Source organism: Pinus tabuliformis, chromosome 2_2 (genome assembly GCF_031772625.1).
Source record: "Pinus tabuliformis cultivar Carrire ecotype Pingquan chromosome 2_2, CPIR1, whole genome shotgun sequence".
Classification (NCBI taxonomy): Eukaryota; Viridiplantae; Streptophyta; class Pinopsida; order Pinales; family Pinaceae; genus Pinus; species Pinus tabuliformis.
This window is the reverse complement of record NC_142300.1, coordinates 1,047,441,248-1,047,464,992: the sequence shown is the minus strand read 5'-3', so window position 1 is coordinate 1,047,464,992 and position 23,745 is coordinate 1,047,441,248.

The window sequence follows — 23,745 nt, the reverse complement described above, 5'->3', positions numbered from 1 at the left end:
TTCTGACTGGCTTCATATTAGAGACCCAGTTTGAGTGTCGGACAGGAAAAATAATCTTGGCTTTCAAGAGTTTATTAAGTTCCGATTTTATCTGGCCCTCTAAATTTGGATGTATTTTCCTTAACTTCTGCTGAATTGGTTTCTGTTCGGGAAGCATAGGAATAGTATGTTGGATAATAGACATATCATAAGTCTTTAAATCGTCGTATTTCCAGGCAAAAACATGTTTATTCTTCCTTAACAGTTTAATAAATGCCTCCTTCTCTTCTAAGGAAAGTCCTAATCCTAAATTAATATTTTGAGGAGCTTGGTCAGTACCTAGATTTATCAATTCGAACCGTAAGGTAGAGCTTTGGAGCTTTGTATTAGTTACAGGTTTAAACCTGTCTTTTATGTCATAAAGATCCTCAAGATTTACCACAGGTTTAGGAATTGCATTTTCCTGAGGTGTTTCTCTCATTTGAGAGTCATGCTCATTCTCCTCAATAATTTGATTATCATAGGACTTTTCTGAAGTTAAGAATTGTAAAATATCCTCATCATGATTAAATACTCTCCAATTAGTGACATTGTCAGGGATTGAAGGCCTAAAAAGCAATTCTACAGAAAATCTATCTGGGCTGTAGTCTTCAGAGGGTAGAAGTTTGGAAGCTACATTGGCTAGGAGATCGGCTGCCGAGTTTTGAGACCTCGGGATGGAGGAGATATTGAATGCCAAAAAGTGTGCAGTAAGATCTTGTGCAAGCGATTGATAATGTTTAAGATGATTTGAAATACAATGAATTGTGTTTCTTACCTGTTTGATGACAATTTCAGAATCGCCGAACACTTTTAAGTATTGCACTTCGAGGCCGATTGCTTTATATAGCCCTTGGATTAAGGCTTCATATTTCGCTGTATTGTTAGTGCATTCAAATTCTAATCTGCAAGACAACATCGTTTTTTCTCCTAATGGGCTAACCAAAATGCATCCTGCTCCTGAGCCCTCGCTGGACTTAGAGCCATCAAAATATAAAGACCAAAATAAAGAAGTATTCACAAGTGTATTTACAGGTTTCTCATCATCATTAAAACATCTAGACTTATCAGTTTGTGAAAAAATTTCAATCTGAGATGAGAAATGATTAACTGAGAATGGGGATGACTGGGCAGTAAAGTTACCAAAGAACGACTCGGATGAATAGTTTCCCAAAATGTTGTTGTTAAATGCTACAGGCTGGTTTTCTTGCTCAAACTCAGTAACTGTATGGGTCATATGTTTTTCGCGATCAATCCTTATTTGGTTTGGCTTACCCTTATAGGGAAGCCACATATGTGACCAATCAGTTGAAATATATCCATGCAATTTCTCAGACCAATCCCTACTCAGAATTAAACCGTAAAACTCAGGTATATCGGCTATCAATATATCAATCCTTTGTACAACTCTGGGATCAGCCGATAGCCTGATAGTTACGGAATTAATCTCTCCAATGACCTGGACTTTGGTCCTGTCCAACTGTACTATATGAATAGCAGACTTCTGGGGTTCAATGTTCAGTTTAGAGTAAACTAAAGCTGGCATTATGTTGGAAGATGCCCCTGAATCAATCAAACAGTTGTGCAGATTTCTGTTATAGATCTCATAGGTTAGAAGGAAAGGTGGAGTGTGAGAATTTGATCTACCTCCAATCAATACTGAGTCGGTAGCTTCAACCATACCTGGAGGAGGTTGACCTGAATCATTAGCAGCTCTAGTACTGGGAAGGGGTGTAGAAGGAACGACATTCAATTCTTTCAGAAGTAATTTTTGCTGATGTTTTAATTTACTAAGCTCGAACATAGTAATGTTGGATTTAGTTTTCTTCATGTCATCAACAATGTTATACTCCATTGAATTTGATACCATTAATGTTTTAGATGTTGAAGGAGTGTTAGAAGTTGAAGGCTGATTTTGGGGTGCTACTACAGGCGATTTCTTTGGAGGTATTTTCTCTTTAGTTGTAGCGGCACCTGCACTCCTTTTCTTTGACGTTACCTGAACAGGTTCAGAAGTGGTTTTGCTCCTAGTAGTAACCGGGAACGCTTCCTCTTCATTTTCGGTATCGGAATTAGGGAGTATAAAATCCCACATTCCATGGCATTCTACTACTTCTTCTTCATCGTCAGTGGGGGTAATTGTTTCTTCTTCCTCTTCATCTTCTTGTTCTGAGTCTGCATTTGATATGACATTTGGGGGTTTTGATTCATTTCTCTTATAGGTCCTAAAAGGTCTTTTGGTTGAGGTTTCGGCCACTTGTTTCTTTATCTCAACCATTTCATTTGATAAGGTTTTTAGGACCTTTTGCAAACCTTCCATGTCATAAGGGTCTTTTGGGGTTTTCTTTTTCGAGTCATCTTTAAAAGAGACCTTTTTTGCTTTTCTATCTTCCAGAGCAGCCTTTTTCTCTAAAGCATTAATCCGTTTTTCCACAGCAAGTTCCTCTCCATATCCATTGCTCTTTGGAATGTGGCCCCTGCATTTTTCAACCCAAAAGGCATTTTAACATATTTGAAGGTTCCCCATGGGGTTGTAAATGCTGTTTTGTCCTGATCATCAGGATGTACTAAGATCTAGTTGAAGCCTGAGAATCCATCAAGTAAAGAAATTCTTGAGGCCCCCACTACTCTCTGCAAAATGTGATCCATATTGGGCAAGGGGTAATTATCTTTCAAGGACACTTGATTCAAGTTCCTTAGATCAACACAGAGCCTTATTTCACCGGTTTTCTTTCTTGTAGGGACTAAGTTTGAAATCCAATCAGAGAATCTGATTGGTGCTATGATGCTAGCCTTAAACATCTTTTGTACTTCTTGTTCCATTGCTGGGAGCAGCATAGGATTGATTCTCCTAAGTTTTTGTTTAAAGGGTTTTTGATCTGGCTTGAGAGGGATGGTGTGTTGAATTACAGAGGTGTCATAGGATTTTAAATCCTCATAACTCCAAGCAAAGACATCCTGGAACTCCTTGAAAAGGTCAATGTATTTAGGCTTTTGATCAGGGGGTAATGCAGCAGACAACTTTATGATTTTGGGTTGTTCAGCAGTCGCAATGTTGCACTCTTCTATGGCAGTGTTGAGGGGCTGCATTCTTGGCTTGCTGGGAACATCATTGGAGTCGAAAATGTCTTCTAAAGGAGCTAAGCCAGTGGGAAGAAAATTGTCCTTCAATTGTATAACTTCAGCTTCATCATCAGCTGTCTCCTCACAATTAATTTGTTGAATTTCTAGTATGTTGTCTTTGTTAAAAATTGTAGGATGTAGCATTTGGTTAGCTGTTTTAGGTGATATTGCTTTGTTATTCTGTTCATACTGTATTTGTGATTGACTTGCTCTTTCATGTATTTGTGATTGACTTGCTCTTTCATGTATTTGTGATTGACTTGCTCTTTCAATGTCAATATTTAGTCCTGAAAATTCTTGCTGCAAAGTCAAGAAGTTGTTTATTTGCATGTCATCATCAAACACTTGCCAATCCTTGAGATTGTTCGGGACAGATGGTCTGTGTTTTATCTCGGCTATAAAACAGTGGTGGGGCTCAAAGGGTAACTTACAGGTACTTGCAAATGTGGCCAAACTATGAGCATGAAGGTTGTGGGTTCTAGGGATTTTGGTAATCTGAAATTCAGTGAATGAATTTAGTAATTCAGCAGCAGCAGACCTATAATACCTCAGTCTTTTGTCATTGGTGACAAAATTACCCTTTACTTGTTGGATGACTAGGTCTGAATCTCCTAGGATGGAGACTTTTATGGCTTGTAGGGATTTTACTAGCTTGAGGCCTAGTAAGAGAGCTTCATATTCAGCCATATTGTTAGTGCACGTGAAGTTCAGTCTATAAGCTCTGCCCTCTGCATGACTGTTTTGTTTATTGTGTATCCAGACTCCAGCTCCTTCCCCTAACTTGTTGACTGATCCATCAAACTCGAGGAACCATAGGATCTCTTGTTCTAGGGGAGATTTAATAACTTCTCTATGGTCTGGGATTGTAAGTTGAAGTTCTGGTTTTTCATTTAGTTCATCTTTCAGAACAGTCTCATCACTTGTTTGAATCAGCTTTACTTCTAGGACAGCAGCATTTTGTTCAATACAGCCCTGATCTTGTTTTAGTGTCTTGGTTTCATCATTATTTGTAAGACCTGAATTATCATTGAAGAGAATGTATGAATCTATATCAGAATGGACAACATATATGGGAAAGTTTTGAGGTTTCTCTTCACTGCTGACCATGTATTTCATGAGTGATTCTCTATATAGTCTCTTGGGTTGACCAAAGACTGTGATTGTGGCATATGACATGTCTAACTGTAAGGAACCTTAGAGTTTAGCCCCCCATGACCTTGATAACAACATTCCATAGTTGGGTGGGATATCAGCAACTACAACATCCATTAAGATTGTTTTGTTTGGATATTGGACAAGGGATACACATAAGTCTTTTATCAAGCCTAAACACTTAACTTGGCTGCAGTCAAATGAGAACAGGTCCTTATATGGTCTTGTAATGTCTAGCTTGAGCCTCTCCATCACTGATTTAGGCATAAGATTATGAGAAGCACCTGAATCAAACATTGCATTGTGTAGTATCTTGTCATGCACATGTAAACTAACATAGAAAGGTAAGATCCCTGTGACTACTGTTTTTCCATCAACCTCTGGACCGAACAACAATTCTGGGGTGTCATCCAACACATTGACATTATCTTTGCTGTGAGTGAGTTGAAGGGATTTCTTAATCTGTTGTTTGTAGATGTCATGCTTGGCTAATTCTAAGAGAGGGATAGCCACCTTCAGTTTGCCAATTTCAGCTTCCAAGTCAAAAAGTTTTTCAGTTTGAAACTCAGTGTTGTGGGCAGCAACCTTTTCTTTGTTCACTATGTTTTCTTCTTGGTTCTTACCTTGATCTTGAGGCTTGTCCTTTGCACTCATCTCTTGGGGACGGTCACTTGAATTAGGCTGCAAAGAGGATGCAGCCAACAGCTGTTGTGGTGTGGGAAGTTGTTCAGCAACTTCTTCAACAGTTACCTCTTTTGTAAGTGAATCAGTTGTGTTGATTGGTTCGGTGATTATGGCTCTCTTAGGCTGTAGCCTGTCCTTCGTTTTTTCAGGCTGTGTTACGTTTACAGTTCTACTTAGTTTGTACTGTTTATGAACTTCATAAACAACTGTGCCATAGTCTTGTTTGAAGTCAAATGACTCACCTGATTTTGTTTGGAACTGATCAATTTCATCATCTTCTTGATCCTCTTGACTAAGAAAAACTTGATGCCCATCATTCAAGCCCATTAGGTTAATGTGGGTATCGTCTTCTTGATCATTAGAAGTGGATGTTTCGGCATAGTTTTCTTGAAATGGAGGTCTGATTTCTGGATCAGAATTGGCCTTGCCAACGTTTGGGTTTGGATTTCTCCTAAAATTGGGATTCCTGATAGGGTTTTTTTGCGGTGCTTCCCATGATGCTTTTCTCTCCACTGATTCCACCCTATCACCCAGTCTCTTCATACCATTAAGTATTGCATCAAGTTTTTGATCAAAGGCTGAAGGTTCTTCTTTGTATATGTTTCTCTTTTCTAATCTTGCCCTGTTTCTTTTAGCAATCAGGTTTGCTTCCACTGTGACAACAACCTTTTGGGCCTCTTCTAGGCTTTCAGGGGCTCTTTCCTTCAACTGATATGCCATGTCAGGATCAAATCCATCTGGGAATTTGTACAAGGCCAAATCAGGAGGAGGTCTTAAGTTTTGTGGTATTGCATTGTATACATTGTTGAACCTAGCACAATACTCCAGGACGGTCTCTTGAGGACCCCTCTTGATTGTGTCATATTCACCAAGTATGTGCAGTGGATCTTTCTTTTTCTCCCATCTGTTAGTAAAGGCTTGATAAAGCTCATCAGGGGTTGTGATGGTATTTGCTACAAGCGATCTAAGCCAGGTTCTAACATCACCTGTCAAGATCTGGACAAAGATTCTCATTCTCACACTATCATCATCGATTTCATAGTTTTCAAAGTGATCTTGCATCCTCTTAGCATGTTGAATAGCAGAGTAAGGGCCAGTGGAGTCAAAATATGAGATTTTGGTTTGGTAATCCTAGGGTAAAGCTGCAGGATTAGCAAGCAGCTGCAAGGGTGCATATCTGTTGGCCATATTTACAGGGTTTAAAGGATTAACAGGGGCAACTGGGATAATAGGAACGATGGGTACCACAGGGGTAACAGGTAAGGGTGAACCTAGAGTGTTGGTCAGGGGAATATGTGCAGAGGATGAAGATGTGAGAGGAGGGCTTTTAGATGTGGATGGTGAACTAGGGGAACCGGGGGTGGACCGAAAAAGTACCTTGATTGGGGTTGAAACGGGGTTGGGATGAACTGTATTTGTAGTCAAATAAGCAAGCTTCTCCTGCCTTTGCTGCTTCCTAATGATTCTAGGGATGGTATTGGGATTATCCAAAATAGTGGGTGGATTAGGGTCAGGATTTGACCTTGTATACCGTGGATTCTTCTTGGGAGCCAGCTTCTAACTGTTTTTAGGATTTTATAGGAAGTTTTTTTTTATATCTACAAGGCCTGAATAAGATTTTTGGAATGGCTATATATATTTCAAAGCTAATATGAAGATTGACTGAAACAACTCTTCCCTAAAGCTGTTAATGTAACACAGAAACAGTTTTGAGGGTTTCCTGATAGATTTCAGGCTTGATTTATAGCTTTGGGAGATGTATAGTAATTAGAAAATCCTAAGTCCCCAGTGGAGTCGCCATTTATGTTAACACCCAGGTTGTTCCCTTTGATTCTAAGGGAATACGGCCGGGGTAACCACTAACCAATCTTTGGATTACAGTTTCTAGCCAAACTATAATCAGAGAGGGCTCTCTCTTTAAGGTTTGTCTCTTTTCTGTGGAGATTTCAGGCTAGCTATGAAGTGAGGGTTTTTGGTTTATGTTTTGGTTGAGGGATGTCTTTCTGTACTTAAAGTGAGAAATCTGCAGATAAGGTTAGTCCATTGGGTAATGGAGTCTGTGGCTACAGGTGGTTTGAAAATCTGAGTTGAGTAACTGAAATTACAGGGCCATTTAAATACTTCATAAAACAAATTGAGATTGTGATGATGATATGTAAACAACCAGTGAAAAGCAATTAAGAATTTTTCACTAAGCTGGGGTGTGAGAAGGAGATATATGCCTCAGGAGCAAACTTGAATTCCTGAAATATTTATCACTGTGAGAGATATAGTTTGAAAGTGCAGCAATTAAGAATTACACCTTATTTACTATAACTGAAGAAAACATTCATAACAGCTTAGATTGAGTTCAGGGTAATCTGTGATTAAATCCTGGAACTATTCTTTTTCTCTACCATTAACTGTAAAGCTTAGAACATGGAAGAGAGATGATAAGACTACAAAACATATAACACAAAGTTTTAAAGGAAAACGTATTTGTGCTATGAAATACGCGGGAATCCTATAACTTTCAGCTAACCACCACAATGCATCAAGGAACACAGAGCTTTGGAAATTCCATCAGCCTTTGTATTACTTCTCTGAGAATTTACAGCAACGGAAATCTAGAATAGAAATCAACAACAACCCCTGCAAACTCATGCGAGGGGGAATTTATATAAAAAATGTCTCATACAAAAATATCTCAGGCATTAAGTCATCTGAGAAATAAATATCTTCATCACTTCGTACAACATAGTAGATAAGAAGTTATTACAGCTTTGAATACAACATAAATGCTCTTTATGTATGTCAGAAGATATTTTGACCTTTGGAGGCCACTGAGTCGGTCTGAATGTTTTGCTTTAACTCTGGAAAATGTACGCTTTGTGGCTGTCGTGCTGTAGTTTTCGGCCCTGCCACCTGTGACTGTCCGTGCTGCTGTGGTGGCCGAATAGTTTGCTGAGTTGGCTCAGCCTCTTTTCTCCATGCATGCTGATATGTCAAAAATTTCCCTGTGCATGACAACTTGCATATTTCAATGAAAAAACTTGATTTACAGGCTCTGGTTTGACAGTATTATTTGTATCAATCTGGTCCAGACTTCCTGTGTGGGCAATTGATGCCTCAAAATTGCCTCTATAGTCTCATCTGCCTCTGTGTATTTATAAAAGTTCGGAGGCACATCAAACAAATGATTGATTTCATTCATGATAAAAAACAAGTTTTCCACCCTGTTGTAGAGGATCTGCCCTGATGCTGGCCCTGATTCTGCTGAAGTGCTGGGCTTTTCTGCAATCTGATTTGCAGCAAAGGTGTTGACCCTCTTGGCATAATTTTCATGGGTAAGCAGTTTTCCTGCACTGCTTAGTATGCTGGGGAGACCTCTGTTCTGCAATGCTAGAAACATGTCCATGAATATATTGATCTCTGTCTGCATATCCTGGGTTCTCCTCTCTAATGTTTGAGTCAGGGTTCTTAAGGTCAGGACCCTTTTGACAACTGAGATGGTCTCAGTTCTGTTGGTAATGCCCATGGTGGTCAGTTGAGAACTTGTTCTGTGATTTAGCACATTGATCATTCTGTTGGCAGCATCAGGCATATTGCCAAGAGATGCTCTTGCTCTTTGGATTTCCCTATGTGCTTTTGCAATGAGCTCTGACTGCTCATGTATGGTCTCAATGTAGTGCCACTGGTCAATGATGGACTGGCCAATATTAGCCCATAGGACTGCCTTGAGCTCAGCTGTTACTTTATCAAGTGTGAGCTCTTTTTCCAGCTCATTTATCCTCTTTTTGAGAGCCTTTATCTCTCTTTCTTTTTCAGCTACAGTCTGCTTGGATTTATCATATTTTTCATTTAATTTAGCCAAAGTCTCTTTGGCTTGCTTCAGCTCTGACATTTGAGCTTCCAGGACCTGAATCTCATTCTTAAGTTTCTACATATCCAGACTTTGAGCCTGCTCTGTTGTTGGTGCAGCTGCTGATGTAGATGGTGCTGTTGGTTCTGTCTGCTGAATGGGAGGGGCAGTGGTCTTAGGAGCTTCTTCCAGATTGATTATTTCTGGAGGAGGCTGAGATGTCTGACCTCCTTCCTTTTGCTGTAATGATGCTTGTAATGCTGCCTGTGCAGCCTCTGACTCTCCCAACTTTTCTTGAGTCTGGATCAATTGTTTGTATAGAGACACCAGCAAAGTTGTGGCCTCTTGATCATGTCTCTGCTGGGCAACTTCATCTGTTTGAGGGTGAATAGTTGCTGGGATTTTAATCTTTTTCCTCAAAGCTGCCATGTCTGCATCCCTTAATTTCAATATTTCTTGTATTCCCTTGATGTCCTTAGGGGCATGCCCAATCTCTATGATTATATCTTCTAGGGCCCGGATCCTGTTTTCCTTTGCTTGAGAGGAGGCCCTCTCCAACTCCAGCTGGGCAGCTGTATTGTTTAGGCTATTTTCTAGCCTGTAATTATCCAAGGTCTTGTCTGCCAAGGAAGCATACACCATCTCACCCGTTTGTTTGTGCAATTCTATTTTGTCCATTGGGTGGATGTCTTTGGCAAGGACCTCAAGATTGGTCCTCAAGTAGTCTAAAGGAGACTGTGGCTACAATGTAGTTGGCATAAAGTGACTCATGATCATCTTGCCTTCCTGAACATCATATGCAGACATGAGTCTTTGTTGATTAGTGGGAGCCATTTTCAATAAATGATTGTATAGCTGTATTTTTATGGGCTCATTCCTCTTTTTAATGTCAATGAACTGCTGTTTGATGCCCAGTTCACCTTCTCTCTTCTGGCTTAAGGAGCTAACTTCTCCTCCCACTGTCCTCTCTTGTTCCTACTGGAAGGAACTTGCAGATGCCTCCATGCTAGGTGGGCCCATGCCTAATGACTGTCCTATTGGCATTTCCTCCTCTGAAAGAGGATTCATTCTATGCCTCTTCTCCCCATGACTTATTGATGTTGTCATGGGAGTTTCTCTGTCCCTCTTTCTGCTTATGTCCTCCTTTTGTGGAGTTTGGAGGACTGAACTTCAACTGTTGTCTCTTGCCTAGGAGGCACCATTTGTGGTGTCTGCTGTTCAGTAACAATTGGGGCCTCAGCTGCCTTTTCCTGCAGTAATGGCTGCTCTTTCTCTTGCTTCCCCTCTTGTGGTTGTTGTACCTATTGTTGTTGCTGTTGTACCTCCTCATGAGGTGGCTGTTCTGGTTCCATCTCTTTCTCCTTTCCTTTGGCAGAGGTTTGCTCAGTAACCTTGGCTGCTTGCTGATTTGCTGTGGAGGAAGATGCAACTATTCCCACTTGAGTGCTTGGAAGGGTGAACACCGATGCAGAAAGCTCTAGATCAGCCATCTTTAGAGATTTCTTCGTGCTCTTTCATTTAGTTCTTCTTGTGTAATGGGTTCCTCTAAGGTGCCCCTCTTCCATTTTACTTGGTTTGCATATTTTTCTACATGTGGCAACCTCACATGGTCATAGCTGGACAGCCTATACCTGACCCTTCTCAAAGTTACAAAGTGGTTGGGGTCATAAGGTTTCCAGAGGAAACTGGTTTTCAAGCCAAGGCCTTCTAGCATTCTATCTGCTTCTACCCAGCCTTCCTCCCTTTTGTTATAGAGAAAGTGGCCCAATTGGTTTCTTACCTTCAGCTGTGCTTTCTTGCCTTTGCCTGAGAAGTTCTTCACATCAGCATTTCCAAATTGCCTGAAGTATTCAAGGGCAAACAGCCTCATAGGCACATATCTGGGCAATCTGTATGGGGGTAACTCACAGCCATATATCCTAATAACTGTGCGATGTTGGTAAAAATACCAATCCCCAATGCTGTATGATTTTGACAAGTGAAGGAGTCTCTGCATCTCATCGGTTAATCTTGGAGGAGGTGAGCTCAGAAGCAGAGACATGGCTGGATGGATAAAGAGATCTATGAACCCACAGTAAGTGTATGGAGAATAGGATCTGCAGTGGAAAGCAGAGGTCCAATACACTACTGACCTTGGATTGCCCTGTGCATCCACTCTTTTCATAGGAAAAGAGAACTTCTCATGTTGATAGAATAGAATCAAGTGGTAGATGTAGGAGGTGTATCTGAACATCCTCTCCCTTGCCAGGTTCATCAGCTGCTCATGAATTTTGTCTGAAATGTAAGTGGCATAGTCATAGAAGATTGGAGTTTTGCCAGGGGAAAACATGAGCATCATCACCAACACAGTTTCATCCATATACTCAATTGAGTTATACCCTAGAATGGGGCTAATCATATCAGCAAGGTCCCTGCCCAATTGGTTTAGGTAAACATGAGCAATGGGAGGGTACATCACAGTGTCAGAATCAATGTATAACTGATTAAATTTGGTGATCTGAGCATCTGTCAGTTGGGCTCCCTGCTGTATCAGATCAACCAGTGATAGAGGAACCAATTTCTTCTCTGTTTTGAACTGCAACATCTCTCTGATGGCCTCAGGTGTAATATAGAAAACAACTGCACCTGAAGGGTCAAGCACAGCCCTTTGGGTGGCATCATAATTTTCATCACACAGGTGAATTAGGTCAGGAAATTGATTGACCTGAGGGAGTTTAAAGATTGGGAGGAAGGAATCCCAAATGCCCAGTATGTCTGTTCCAGCCTCATGCTTGTTTTTTAGTTCATTTAGCAGGTGGATGTGGAACTTGCTGCGCATTAGTGTTTCCTCTGAAATTTGATAATCCAAATCTGCTAATGCCTTCCACTCCAATTCTCTCTGGGGGGCATTTAAAGGGGCAATATTGAGGGCTATAGGAGCTACTGGTGGATCCATGGTTTCTTTTAGGATTTTGTTGGTATGTTAACTTGTGCTGCTGTGCAGAGCAACAAAAGAGTGTTTCTTGAAGGGAGAGGTGATTAATTGATGAACAGAGGAAAAGAGGGTCAATTTGCAGCAACTGAAATACTGCTTTAAACGTGAATAGGGCAACTGTCTGTCCTTATTGTCTTTTTCTCAGCCCGAGGGTGTAATTCGGATTACCAGTTCGCGACTGCGCAAACAGAGTGCGTTTTTTTATGGATTCTTTGGAAAATGAGGCTTAGCTGGTGAATTTCGTCATTCTAGGTGTAGATGGAGAGCAAGCACAGTGGGATTACCGGTGAATTATATGTATTTTCACAGTTTTAAGCTTCCTTGGCAATTTACAGACAAAACCAGGTGGATGAAGGATTCTCAAGGATAAATACCTGGTTTTCAGAGAGCAATGGACAGGAATGCAGGTGGAAATGGTGCACCGACGGTCTCCAGGTCGAGTTCTGCAGGTTGGTGCGCAGTTGGACATGAAGAATGCATGTAGGTGCAACAGTCGTTTTTTGTAAAAAAGTGCAAAAAACACGAAATTTTGGCTATAATATTGATTTTTGGAAATTTGGCGCGTTTTTTGGATGACGTCAGCATGACGTCATAGGTGGGGTCAGGGCCGGATGACGTCAGCATGACGTCATCGGGTGACGTGGCGGCATATGAGAGGTCCACGGGGATGATGCGGTGGCAGACAGGTGGAGCAATGGCGGGCGGGGCGTACCGACGCGGCGCTGACGTGGTGATGACGCTGGCAGTGACGTTTGCAGGGCGGGTTGGCGGAAACCGGAAACCGCAGGCGGTATTATATCGCACCGCCTTCCATACGGAAGCGGTAATGTCAGAGGTACCTCCGATACAACATGGGGGTGATGCATGGCCGAGGCCTGACGTCACCCTCTGATAGATATCGGACGGTATCGTTCGGACGTCGGGGCTGGTCCGATATCCATGTGGGCCGTCGGATCAAAGGCAGCGGATCGGACGGTTGACGGATTGCTGAAGTGGCCGGACGATACGGACGTGGGCGGGATTAAAATAATATTAGTTTTTGGGATGTGCGCCCGGTGGAAAACTTTGGAATGTGGCGGATTACATGGTTTTTCAATGTATTTTTGTAGAAATGCGAATAGCGCCCGAACTTTGGGTAATATGAAAAAATTGGGTTTTTCATATGTTTTTTGCGAAAATGCGCATGGCGCTAAGACTTTGGGTAAATGGAGAAAGTGGGTTTTTATGCGTATTTTGCAAATGAAGCGGGTTAGGGGGAACAAAATGGGTTTTATAAAGTTTTTGGCATGTGAAGGGGTTAAAGGGCATGGATAACTTCTGAAAGGGGGAAAAAGTGGTAAGGCTTAGGGTTCTTAAGCTGGCCTGATGCCAATTTAATCCCTGACTATGAACATATGGCTATAAGGCCAAGGGGGGGGGGGGGGGGTATTTATAAAACGTTTGGGGTTTATACACCATAGTGTTATAATAGTAGGGAAAAGGTGAATAGGGGATTTAGATAAATAGAAGTTAGGGGTTAATATGGGGGGAAAATGTAAATGAGGAGTGATATCGCTAAGTTTAATTGAAAATCACTTAGCTTAGGGAGTAGATCAAAATGAAAAGAATCTTAGACAAGAAATGTGGTTTCCAAAGGAATAAGAACCACCATAAAACCTCAAATTCTCCCATGAGTCTCAACTGATGGAGGGATGTTAGTAATGAAAGTAAAAGGGGATAATGGGAAATTAGACATGCTCCTTTGCTTTGCTGCAACATGATGGAGAAGAGGACCTTCTCAATCCACTGATGTTCCTTTGTAAACAGGTTATCAAACATTTCATTTAAAAGGAATGACACTTCTGCAACCCCATCTACCTACCCATCTATTTGGCTAGCATTTTGATTTCTTCATGGAGGGTGCACTTAGACTTGCAGACCCTTTGTGTGCCTTTTCTTTTCCTTTGGCTTTTTCTTTTGATTTCCTATCTAGTACTGCCCTTATTTCTTCCAAGGCCCCAGATTAAGCAGTTGGGAACCTTAATTCTCTACCTAACTATTTGTCTGCCAAGATTAAACAGTTTGGACAGACTTCTTTCTCTATTCTACAACAGAAAATTGAAACATGGCATGATCCAGATTAGGCTGTTGGACCATCCATCAAAATTTGAGTAAACATGAAACTATGTACACACCTTGTTTTCTTGGAAATATGGGATCTTTGTACCATCAAAGCAGAGCATATTTGGCTTTTGAATTTGCCAATCATGAAATATGAAACCTATTGGTATAGGTATCCAACAGTGGCTCCACATGGGGATGGTTTTTCTTCTTGAAAGACCAAGAACAACAGGTCAGAATGCCTTGGCTCTTTGACTTTTCTTTAGCAAAACTTGGAGTCTTTTCTTCTTTGAAACATCAAAACTGTCAACTGTCATATTTGCAAAACTTGCTGAACTACAGCCTTTTCCTGCTTCTGCAAGATCCTTGAAACTAAGTTATTCACATGCTGAAAAAGAACACTATACACAGTAAATTATGTACAAGGGAGCAGCCATGCTATATTCATGGAAGGTAGTCAAAATAGTGCTTCAGCATCCTGCCATTCACAGGCCCTTCATCCAGATCAGTTTCATCAAGATTCTTAAGAAAGTAAGTGTTGTTTCCTTGTACTGCTTGGATGATAAATGGTCCTCTCCAAAGGGAATCAAATTTTCCATGTTTTCCTTTATCTTCCCTTCTTGAATCCCATTTGAGAACTTTGTCACCCATGTTGAAATCCTCAGCCTTAGTTCTTCTGTCAAAAGCTTTCTTCAGCTTCTCTTGTAGGATTTGAACTCTGTTATAAACTTGGTCTCTAGTTTGTTGTAAACAGATAATTTGATTCACCCTCCTTTGCATATCATTGGGCTCAGCTTGACTTTCTTGAAGTAGTTTCATAACAGGGATCCCTAGTGATGAAGGAAATTTGGCTTCTAATCCATAGACTAACTCATATGGGCTGACCCCTATTGATCTCTTGGTTGTTAGTCTATCTGCCCATAAGGCATTCACAAGTTTCTTATGCCAATTCTTCTTGTTTTCCTCCAATACCTTCTTTATGATGTTTACAAGGCTTTTATTTGATGACTCAGCAAGGCCATTTCCTTGGGGATAGTATGCAGTGGAATGGCCCAAAGTAATGTGGAATTTGTGGCAGAAGTTTACCATCTTCTTAGATCTAAAAGCAGCAGCATTGTCTGTTATTATCTTATCAGGACATCCAAATCTAGCAAGGATATTGGCCTCAAGGAACTGAATGATAGTGGAGTCATTTGCTTGTCTACATGGGATTGCCTCAATCCATTTGGTGAAGTAGTCTGTAGCTGTTAGAATCCATCTATGCTGGCCTGAAGATGAGGGATGAATTTCCCCAATGAAATCCAAGCCCCATTGCTGAAAAGGTTTCTCTGTTGCAACAGGCCTCAAAGGAAGTGGCAGCAGCTTTCTCTTTCCCTCAAACACTTGGCATTTATGACATGCAGTAGTAAATTTCTTGATATCAGAGAAAACAGTGGGCCAATAATAACCAGCTCTCAATATCTTATCCACAGTGGACTTCCAATACAAATGTCCACCACAATTACCTGCATGAAAGTCTTCCATGATTTTGTTAGTCTCATTTTCAGTCAAACAGTTTAACAAGATGCCCTCATGGTTTTTCCAAAACAGATTGCCATCCATAACACAAAATTTTGAAGCTTTCATTTTTAAGAACCTACATTTAGTTCTGGACATCCCTGGGGGAGCACACAGGTTTTGTAACACATAACAGATATCAGAATACCAGGGGGATTGTTCAAAGGCTACATTGATCTTTGGAGTCGCCAGCTCCGGTTCACTGTCCAGTTGGTTGATGTCCAAGGCTTGGAAATTTGTTTCAGACATTAATTTGGCCAAGCCCTGCCCTTTTATCAGTTTTGTAGGTTTTATTTCAATATCAAATTCCAAAATGTTGGCAATCCATTTTCCTCTTCTACCTTCTAAGTTCTCTTGAGTAAGTATGTCTTTCACAATTGGGCTTGGTACATAGGCTATAACATGGGAGTATAGGATGTAGATCCTAAAGTCTTTAATAGCTTTGACCAAAGCATATGCTTGCTTTTCCATGATCTGGTATTTTAGGGGCGCATCTCTAAGAGCTTTACTAAAGAAAGCAATGGGTTTCTCATTTCCTTGATCATCTTTCTGTAATAAAATAGCAGCAATCGTGTGTTGGGAGGCAAAGGAAAATATGATAAATTCCCTATCAAATTGTGGATTTGTTAGAACTGGAGTTTGGGTGAGGGCCACCTTTATTCCTTCAAATGCTTGACTTGCTTCTACTGACCATTTTACTTTTGAATCCTTTTTAAGCATGTTATTGAGTAGTCTGCTTAATTCGGCCAGATTTGGGATGAATCTCCTTAGGAAGTTGATTTTTCCCAAAAAGGCTTGTAATTCCTTCACATTTCTTGGATGAGGCATTTGTAAGATGGCTTGGATTCTGTCTGGGTCAATCCTAATTCCATCTTTAGAAATAATGTGACCCAAAAGTTTGCCTTCCTCCAATCCAAACAGGGATTTCTTGGGATTTAAGGAAATTCCATATTTTCTATAAGTTATGAATATTTGTCTTAGATGTTTCAAATGTTCTTGGTCAGATTTGGAAAAAGGTGTGAGGTCATCTAAATAAATGACAAGGAAGTCATGAATCTCTTTGGCAAAAGCAATATCCATTGCTCTTTGGAATGTGGCCCCTGCATTTTTCAACCCAAAAGGCATTTTAACATATTTGAAGGTTCCCCATGGGGTTGTAAATGCTGTTTTGTCCTGATCATCAGGATGTACTAAGATCTGGTTGAAGCCTGAGAATCCATCAAGTAAAGAAATTCTTGGGGCCCCCACTACTCTCTGCAAAATGTGATCCATCTTGGGCAAGGGGTAATTATCTTTCAAGGACACTTGATTCAAGTTCCTTAGATCAACACAGAGCCTTATTTCACCGGTTTTCTTTCTTGTAGGGACTAAGTTTGAAATCCAATCAGAGAATCTGATTGGTGCTATGATGCCAGCCTTAAACATCTTTTGTACTTCTTGTTCCATTGCTGGGAGAAGCATAGGATTGATTCTCCTAAGTTTTTGTTTAAAGGGTTTTTGATCTGGCTTGAGAGGGATGGTGTGTTGAATTACAGAGGTGTCATAGGATTTTAAATCCTCATAACTCCAAGCAAAGACATCCTGGAACTCCTTGAAAAGGTCAATGTATTTAGGCTTTTGATCAGGGGGTAATGCAGCAGACAGCTTTATGATTTTGGGTTGTTCAGCAGTCCCAATGTTGCACTCTTCTATGGCAGTGTTGAGGGGCTGCATTTTTGGCTTGCTGGGAACATCATTGGAGTCGAAAATGTCTTCTAAAGGAGCTAAGCCAGTGGGAAGAAAATTGTCCTTCAATTGTATAACTTCAGCTTCATCATCAGCTGTCTCCTCACAATTAATTTGTTGAATTTCTAGTATGTTGTCTTTGTTAAAAATTGTAGGATGTAGCATTTGGTTAGCTGTTTTAGGTGATATTGCTTTGTTATTCTGTTCATACTGTATTTGTGATTGACTTGCTCTTTCATGTATTTGTGATTGACTCGCTCTTTCATGTATTTGTGATTGACTTGCTCTTTCAGTGTCAATATTTAGTCCTGAAAATTCTTGCTGCAAAGTCAAGAAATTGTTTATTTGCATGTCATCATCAAACACTTGCCAATCCTTGACATTGTTTGGGATAGATGGTCTGTGTTTTATCTCGGCTGTAAAAAAGTGGTGGGGCTCAAAGGGTAACTTACAGGTACTTGCAAATGTGGCCAAACTATGAGCATGAAGGTTGTGGGTTCTAGGGATTTTGGTAATCTGAAATTCAGTGAATGAATTTAGTAATTCAGCAGCAGCAGACCTATAAGACCTCAGTCTTTTGTCATTGGTGACAAAATTACCCTTTACTTGTTGGATGACTAGGTCTGAATCTCCTAGGATGGAGACTTTTATGGCTTGTAGGGATTTTACTAGCTTGAGGCCTAGTAAGAGAGCTTCATATTCAGCCATATTGTTAGTGCACGTGAAGTTCAGTCTATAAGCTCTGCCCTCTGCATGACTGTTTTGTTTATTGTGTATCCAGACTCCAGCTCCTGCCCCTAACTTGTTGACTGATCCATCAAACTCGAGGAACCATAGGATCTCTTGTTCTAGGGGAGATTTAATAACTTCTCTATGGTATGGGACAAGGATAATTTTAGGGGCGAATGTTCGCCCTTTGGCGAAATTAAGGGGTTTTCAATTTTTAGTGGGCGAATATTTTCTATCATAGTATATTTTTACAAATCACCTCAAATAGCCCACCTTATTTTAAGGGAGAGGGTAAAAAAGGTAAATTTAGCCCTTGAAATTAGGACTTACAACCTTCCATTCACCCATTTTCAAGAATAGGTTTTATTTAAGTGAATCCATTTGCCCATTTTCAAGACTAGGTTTTATTTAAGTGAATCCTATGGGCCAAATACCATATTTATAAAAGAGGTATGGTAAATTACTAAAATTATAAATAAATGAGAGGTATGGTAAATAAATAAAACATTTTTTATATTTACTCCATAAGTCACCTTATATACATGTAAGGGTGTAAACAAATAAAAATATAAGTAAAGTGGAGGTATGGTAAATAAATAAAACGTCTTTTTATACTTACTCAAAAGGTATGGTAAATAAATAAAAATATAAATAAACTAGACGTATCGTAAATAAATAAAACCTCTTTTTATATTTAGTCCATAACCCTCGTTCTATTTATGAAGGCTCAAGAAAGAGGTTTTATTTAAGTGAATCCTATGGGCCAAATACCATATTTGTAAAAGAGGTATGGTAAATTAATAAAAATATAAATAAATGAGAGGTATGGTAAACAAATAAAACATTTTTTTATATTTACTCCATAAGTCACCTTATATTTACGAACACTGAAAAAATGGGTTATATTTAGGTGAAAACTATGGCCAAAATACTATGGGACAAATACCATGGACTAGATTGTTATTAATACCATGCAAAAAACCATTATTAACCCTAATATTAGAATTAATAAAAATAAAAATGGCACATGGTATTGACCCATGGTATTCACCAAAATGGCACATGGTATTGACCCATGGTATTCACCAAAATGGCACATGGTATTGACCCATGGTATTCACCTGGAATGTAGCCTATTTAAATGGGGGAATTAAACCAGCATGTAGCCTATGCTAAGATTCACTAGGAATTTACAAAGTTTTATTATTTAGTGAAAGACTCGCCAAGATCTTACAAGATTTTATAATTGAGTAAAATATTCGCCATACCTGGTGAGAGATTCACCAAAAAATTATATATACATATTATATTACTGATAAAATCGCCTTCCATTTTTCCTATATACCATGGAGATTCGCCCATTTATTATATTTATAAATTTGGGGGGGTTCTTAAAATTTTCCCTGGTCTGGGATTGTAAGTTGAAGTTCTGGTTTTTCATTTAGTTCATCTTTCAGAACAGTCTCATCACTTGTTTGAATCAGCTTTACTTCTAGGACAGCAGCATTTTGTTCAATACAGCCCTGATCTTGTTTTAGTGTCTTGGTTTCATCATTATTTGTAAGACCTGAATTATCATTGAAGAGAATGTATGAATCTATATCAGAATGGACAGCATATATGGGAAAGTTTTGAGGTTTCTCTTCACTGCTGACCATGTATTTCATGAGTGATTCTCTATATAGTCTCTTGGGTTGACCGAAGACTGTGATTGTGGCATATGACATGTCTAACTATAAGGAACCTTGGAGTTTAGCCCCCCATGACCTTGATAACAACATTCCATATTTGGGTGGGATATCAGCAACTACAACATCCATTAAGATTGTTTTGTTTGGATATTGGACAAGGGATACACATAAGTCTTTTATCAAGCCTAAACACTTAACTTGGCTGGAGTCAAATGAGAACAGGTCCTTATATGGTCTTGTAATGTCTAGCTTGAGCCTCTCCATCACTGATTTAGGCATAAGATTATGAGAAGCACCTGAATCAAACATTGCATTGTGTAGTATCTTGTCATGCACATGTAAACTAACATAGAAAGGTAAGATCCCTGTGACTACTGTTTTTCCATCAACCTCTGGACCGAACAACAATTCTGGGGTGTCATCCAACACATTGACATTATCTTTGCTGTGAGTGAGTTGAAGGGATTTCTTAATCTGTTGTTTGTAGATGTCATGCTTGGCTAATTCTGAGAGAGGGATAGCCACTTTCAGTTTGCCAATTTCAGCTTCCAAGTCAAAAGGTTTTTCAGTTTGAAACTTAGTGTTGTGGGCAGCAACCTTTTCTTTGTTCACTATGTTTTCTTCTTGGTTCTTACCTTGATCTTGAGGCTTGTCCTTTGCACTCATCTCTTGGGGACGGTCACTTGGATTAGGCTGCAAAGAAGATGCAGCCAGCGGCTGTTGTGGTGTGGGAAGTTGTTCAGCAACTTCTTCAACAGTTACCTCTTTTGTAAGTGAATCAGTTGTGTTGATTGGTTCGGTGACTATGGCTCTTTTAGGCTGCAGCCTGTCCTTTGTTTTTTCAGGCTGTGTTACGTTTACAGTTCTACTTCTTAGTTTGTACTGTTTATGAACTTCATAAACAGCTGTGTCATAGCCTTGTTTGAAGTCAAATGACTCACCTGATTTTGTTTGGAACTGATTAATTTCATCATCTTCTTGATCCTCTTGACTAAGAAAAACTTGATGCCCATCATTCAAGCCCATTAGGTTAATGTGGGTATCATCTTCTTGATCCTCTTGACTAAGAAAAACTTGATGCCCATCATTCAAGCCCATTAGGTTAATGTGGGTATCATATTCTTGATCATTAGAAGTGGATGTTTCGGCATAGTTTTCTTGAAATGGAGGTCTGATTTCTGGATCAGAATTGGCCTTACCAATGTTTGGGTTTGGATTTCTCCTAAAATTGGGATTCCTGATAGGGTTGTTTTGCGGTGCTTCCCATGATGCTTTTCTCTCCACTGATTCCACCCTATCACCCAGTCTCTTCATACCATTAAGTATTGCATCAAGTTTTTGATCAAAGGCTGAAGGTTCTTCTTTGTATATGTTTCTCTTTTCTAATCTTGCCCTGTTTCTTTTAGCAATCAGGTTTGCTTCCACTGTGACATCAACCTTTTGGGCCTCTTCTAGGATTTTAGGGGCTCTTTCCTTCAACTGATATGCCATGTCAGGATCAAATCCATCTGGGAATTTGTACAAGGCCAATTCAGGAGGAGGTCTTAAGTTTTGTGGTATTGCATTGTATACATTGTTGAACCTAGCACAATACTCCAGGACGGTCTCTTGAGGACCCCTCTTGATTGTGTCATATTCACCAAGTATGTGCAGTGGATCTTTCTTTTTCTCCCATCTGTTAGTAAAGGCTTGATAAAGCTCATCAAGGGTTGTGATGGTATTTGCTGCAAGCGATCTAAACCAGGTTCTAACATCACCTGTCAAGCTCTGGACAAAGATTCTCATTCTCACACTATCATCATCGATTTCATAGTTTTCAAAGTGATCTTGCATCCTCTTAGCATGTTGAATAGCAGAGTAAGGGCCAGTGGAGTCAAAATATGAGATTTTGGTTTGGTAATCCTGGGGTAAAGCTGCAGGATTAGCAGGCAGCTGCAAGGGTGCATATCTGTTGGCCATATTTACAGGGTTTAAAGGATTAACAGGGGCAGCTGGGATAATAGGAATGATGGGTACCACAGGGGTAACAGGTAAGGCTGAACCTAGAGTGTTGGTCAAGGGAATATGTGCAGTGGATGAAGATGTGAGAGGAGGGCTTTGAGATGTGGATGGTGAACTAGGGGAACTGGGGGTGGACCGAAAAAGTACCTTGATTGGGGTTGAAACGGGGTTGGGATGAACTGTATTTGTAGTTAAATCAGCAAGCTGCTCCTGCCTTTGCTGCTTCCTAATGATTCTAGGGATAGTGTTGGGATTATCAACAATAGTGGGTGGATTAGGGTCAGGATTTGACCTAGTATACCGTGGATTCTTCTTGGGAGCCAGCTTCTAACTGTTTTTTGGATTTTATAGGAAGTTTTTATATCTGCAAGGACTGGATAAGATTTTTGGAATGGCTATATATATTTCAAAGCTAATATGAAGATTGACTGAAACAGCTCTTCCCTAAAGCTGTTAATGTAACACAGAAACAGTTTTGAGGGTTTCCTGACTGATTTCAGGCTTGATTTATAGCTTTGGGAGATGTATAGTAATTAGAAAATCCTAAGTCCCCAGTGGAGTCGCCATTTATGTTAACACCCAGGTTGTTCCCTTTGACTCTAAGGGAATACGGTCGGGGTAACCACTAACCAATCTTTGGATTACAGTTTCTAGCCAAACTATAATCAGTGAGGGCTCTCTCTTTAAGGTTTGTCTCTGTTCTATGGAGATTTCAGGCTAGCTATGAAGTGAGGGTTTTTGGTTTATGTTTTGGTTGAGGGATGTCTTTCTGTACTTAAAGTGAGAAATCTGCAGATAAGGTTAGTCCATTGGGCAATGGAGTCTGTGGCTACAGGTGGTTTGAAAATCTGAGTTGAGTAACTTAAATTACAGGGCCATTTAAATACTTCATAAAACAAATTGAGATTTTGATGATGATATGTAAACAACCAGTGAAAAGAAATTAAGAATTTTTCACTAAGTTGGGGTGTGAGAAGGAGATATATGCCTCAGGAGAAAACTTGAATTCCTGAAATATTTATCACTGTGAGAGATATAGTTGAAAGTGCAGCAATTAAGAATTACACCTTATTTACTATAACTGAAGAAAACATTCATAACAGCTTAGATTGAGTTCAGGGTAATCTGTGATTAAATCCTGGAACTATTCTTTTTCTCTGCCATTAACTGTAAAGCTTAGAACATGGAAGAGAGATGATAAGACTACAAAACATATAACGCAGAGTTTTAAAGGAAAACTTATTTGTGCTATGAAGTACGCGGGAATCCTGTAACTTTCAGCTAACCACCACAATGCATCAAGGAACACAGAGCTTTGGAAATTCCATCAGCCTTTGTATTACTTCTCTGAGAATTTACAGCAACGGAAATCTAGAATAGAAATCAACAACAACCCCTACAAACTCATGCGAGGGGGAATTTATATAAAAAATGTCTCATACAAAAATATCTCAGGCATTGAGTCATCTGAGAAATAAATATCTTCATCACTTCATACAACATAGTAGATAAGAAGTTATTACAGCTTTGAATACAATCATGAATGCTCTTTATGTATGTCAGAAGATATTTTGACCTTTGGAGGCCACTGAGTCGGTCTGAATGTTTTGCTTTAACTCTGGAAAATGTACGCTTTGTGGCTGTCGTGCTGTAGTTTTTGGCCCTGCGACCTGTGAATGTCCGTGCTGCTGTGGTGACCGAATAGTTTGCTGAGTTGGCTCAGCCTCTTTTCTCCATGCATGCTGATATGTCAAAAATTTTCCTGTGCATGAAAACGTACATATTTCAATGGAAAAACTTGATTCCCAGGCTCTGGTTTGACAGTATTATTTGTATCAATCTAGTCCAGACTTCCTGTGTGGGCAATTGATGCCTCAAAATTGCCTCTATGGTCTCATCTGCCTCTGTGTATTTATAAAAGTTTAGAGGCACATCAAACAAATGATTGATTTCATTCATGATAAAGAACAAGTTTTCCACCATATTGTAGAGAGTCTGCCCTGATGCTGGCCCTGATTCTGCTGAAGTGCTGGGCTTTTTTGCAATCTGACTGGCAGAAATGGTGTTGACCCTCTTGGCATAATTTTCATGGGTAAGCAGTTTTCCTGCATTGCTTAGTATGCTGGGGAGACCTCTGTTCTGCAATGCTA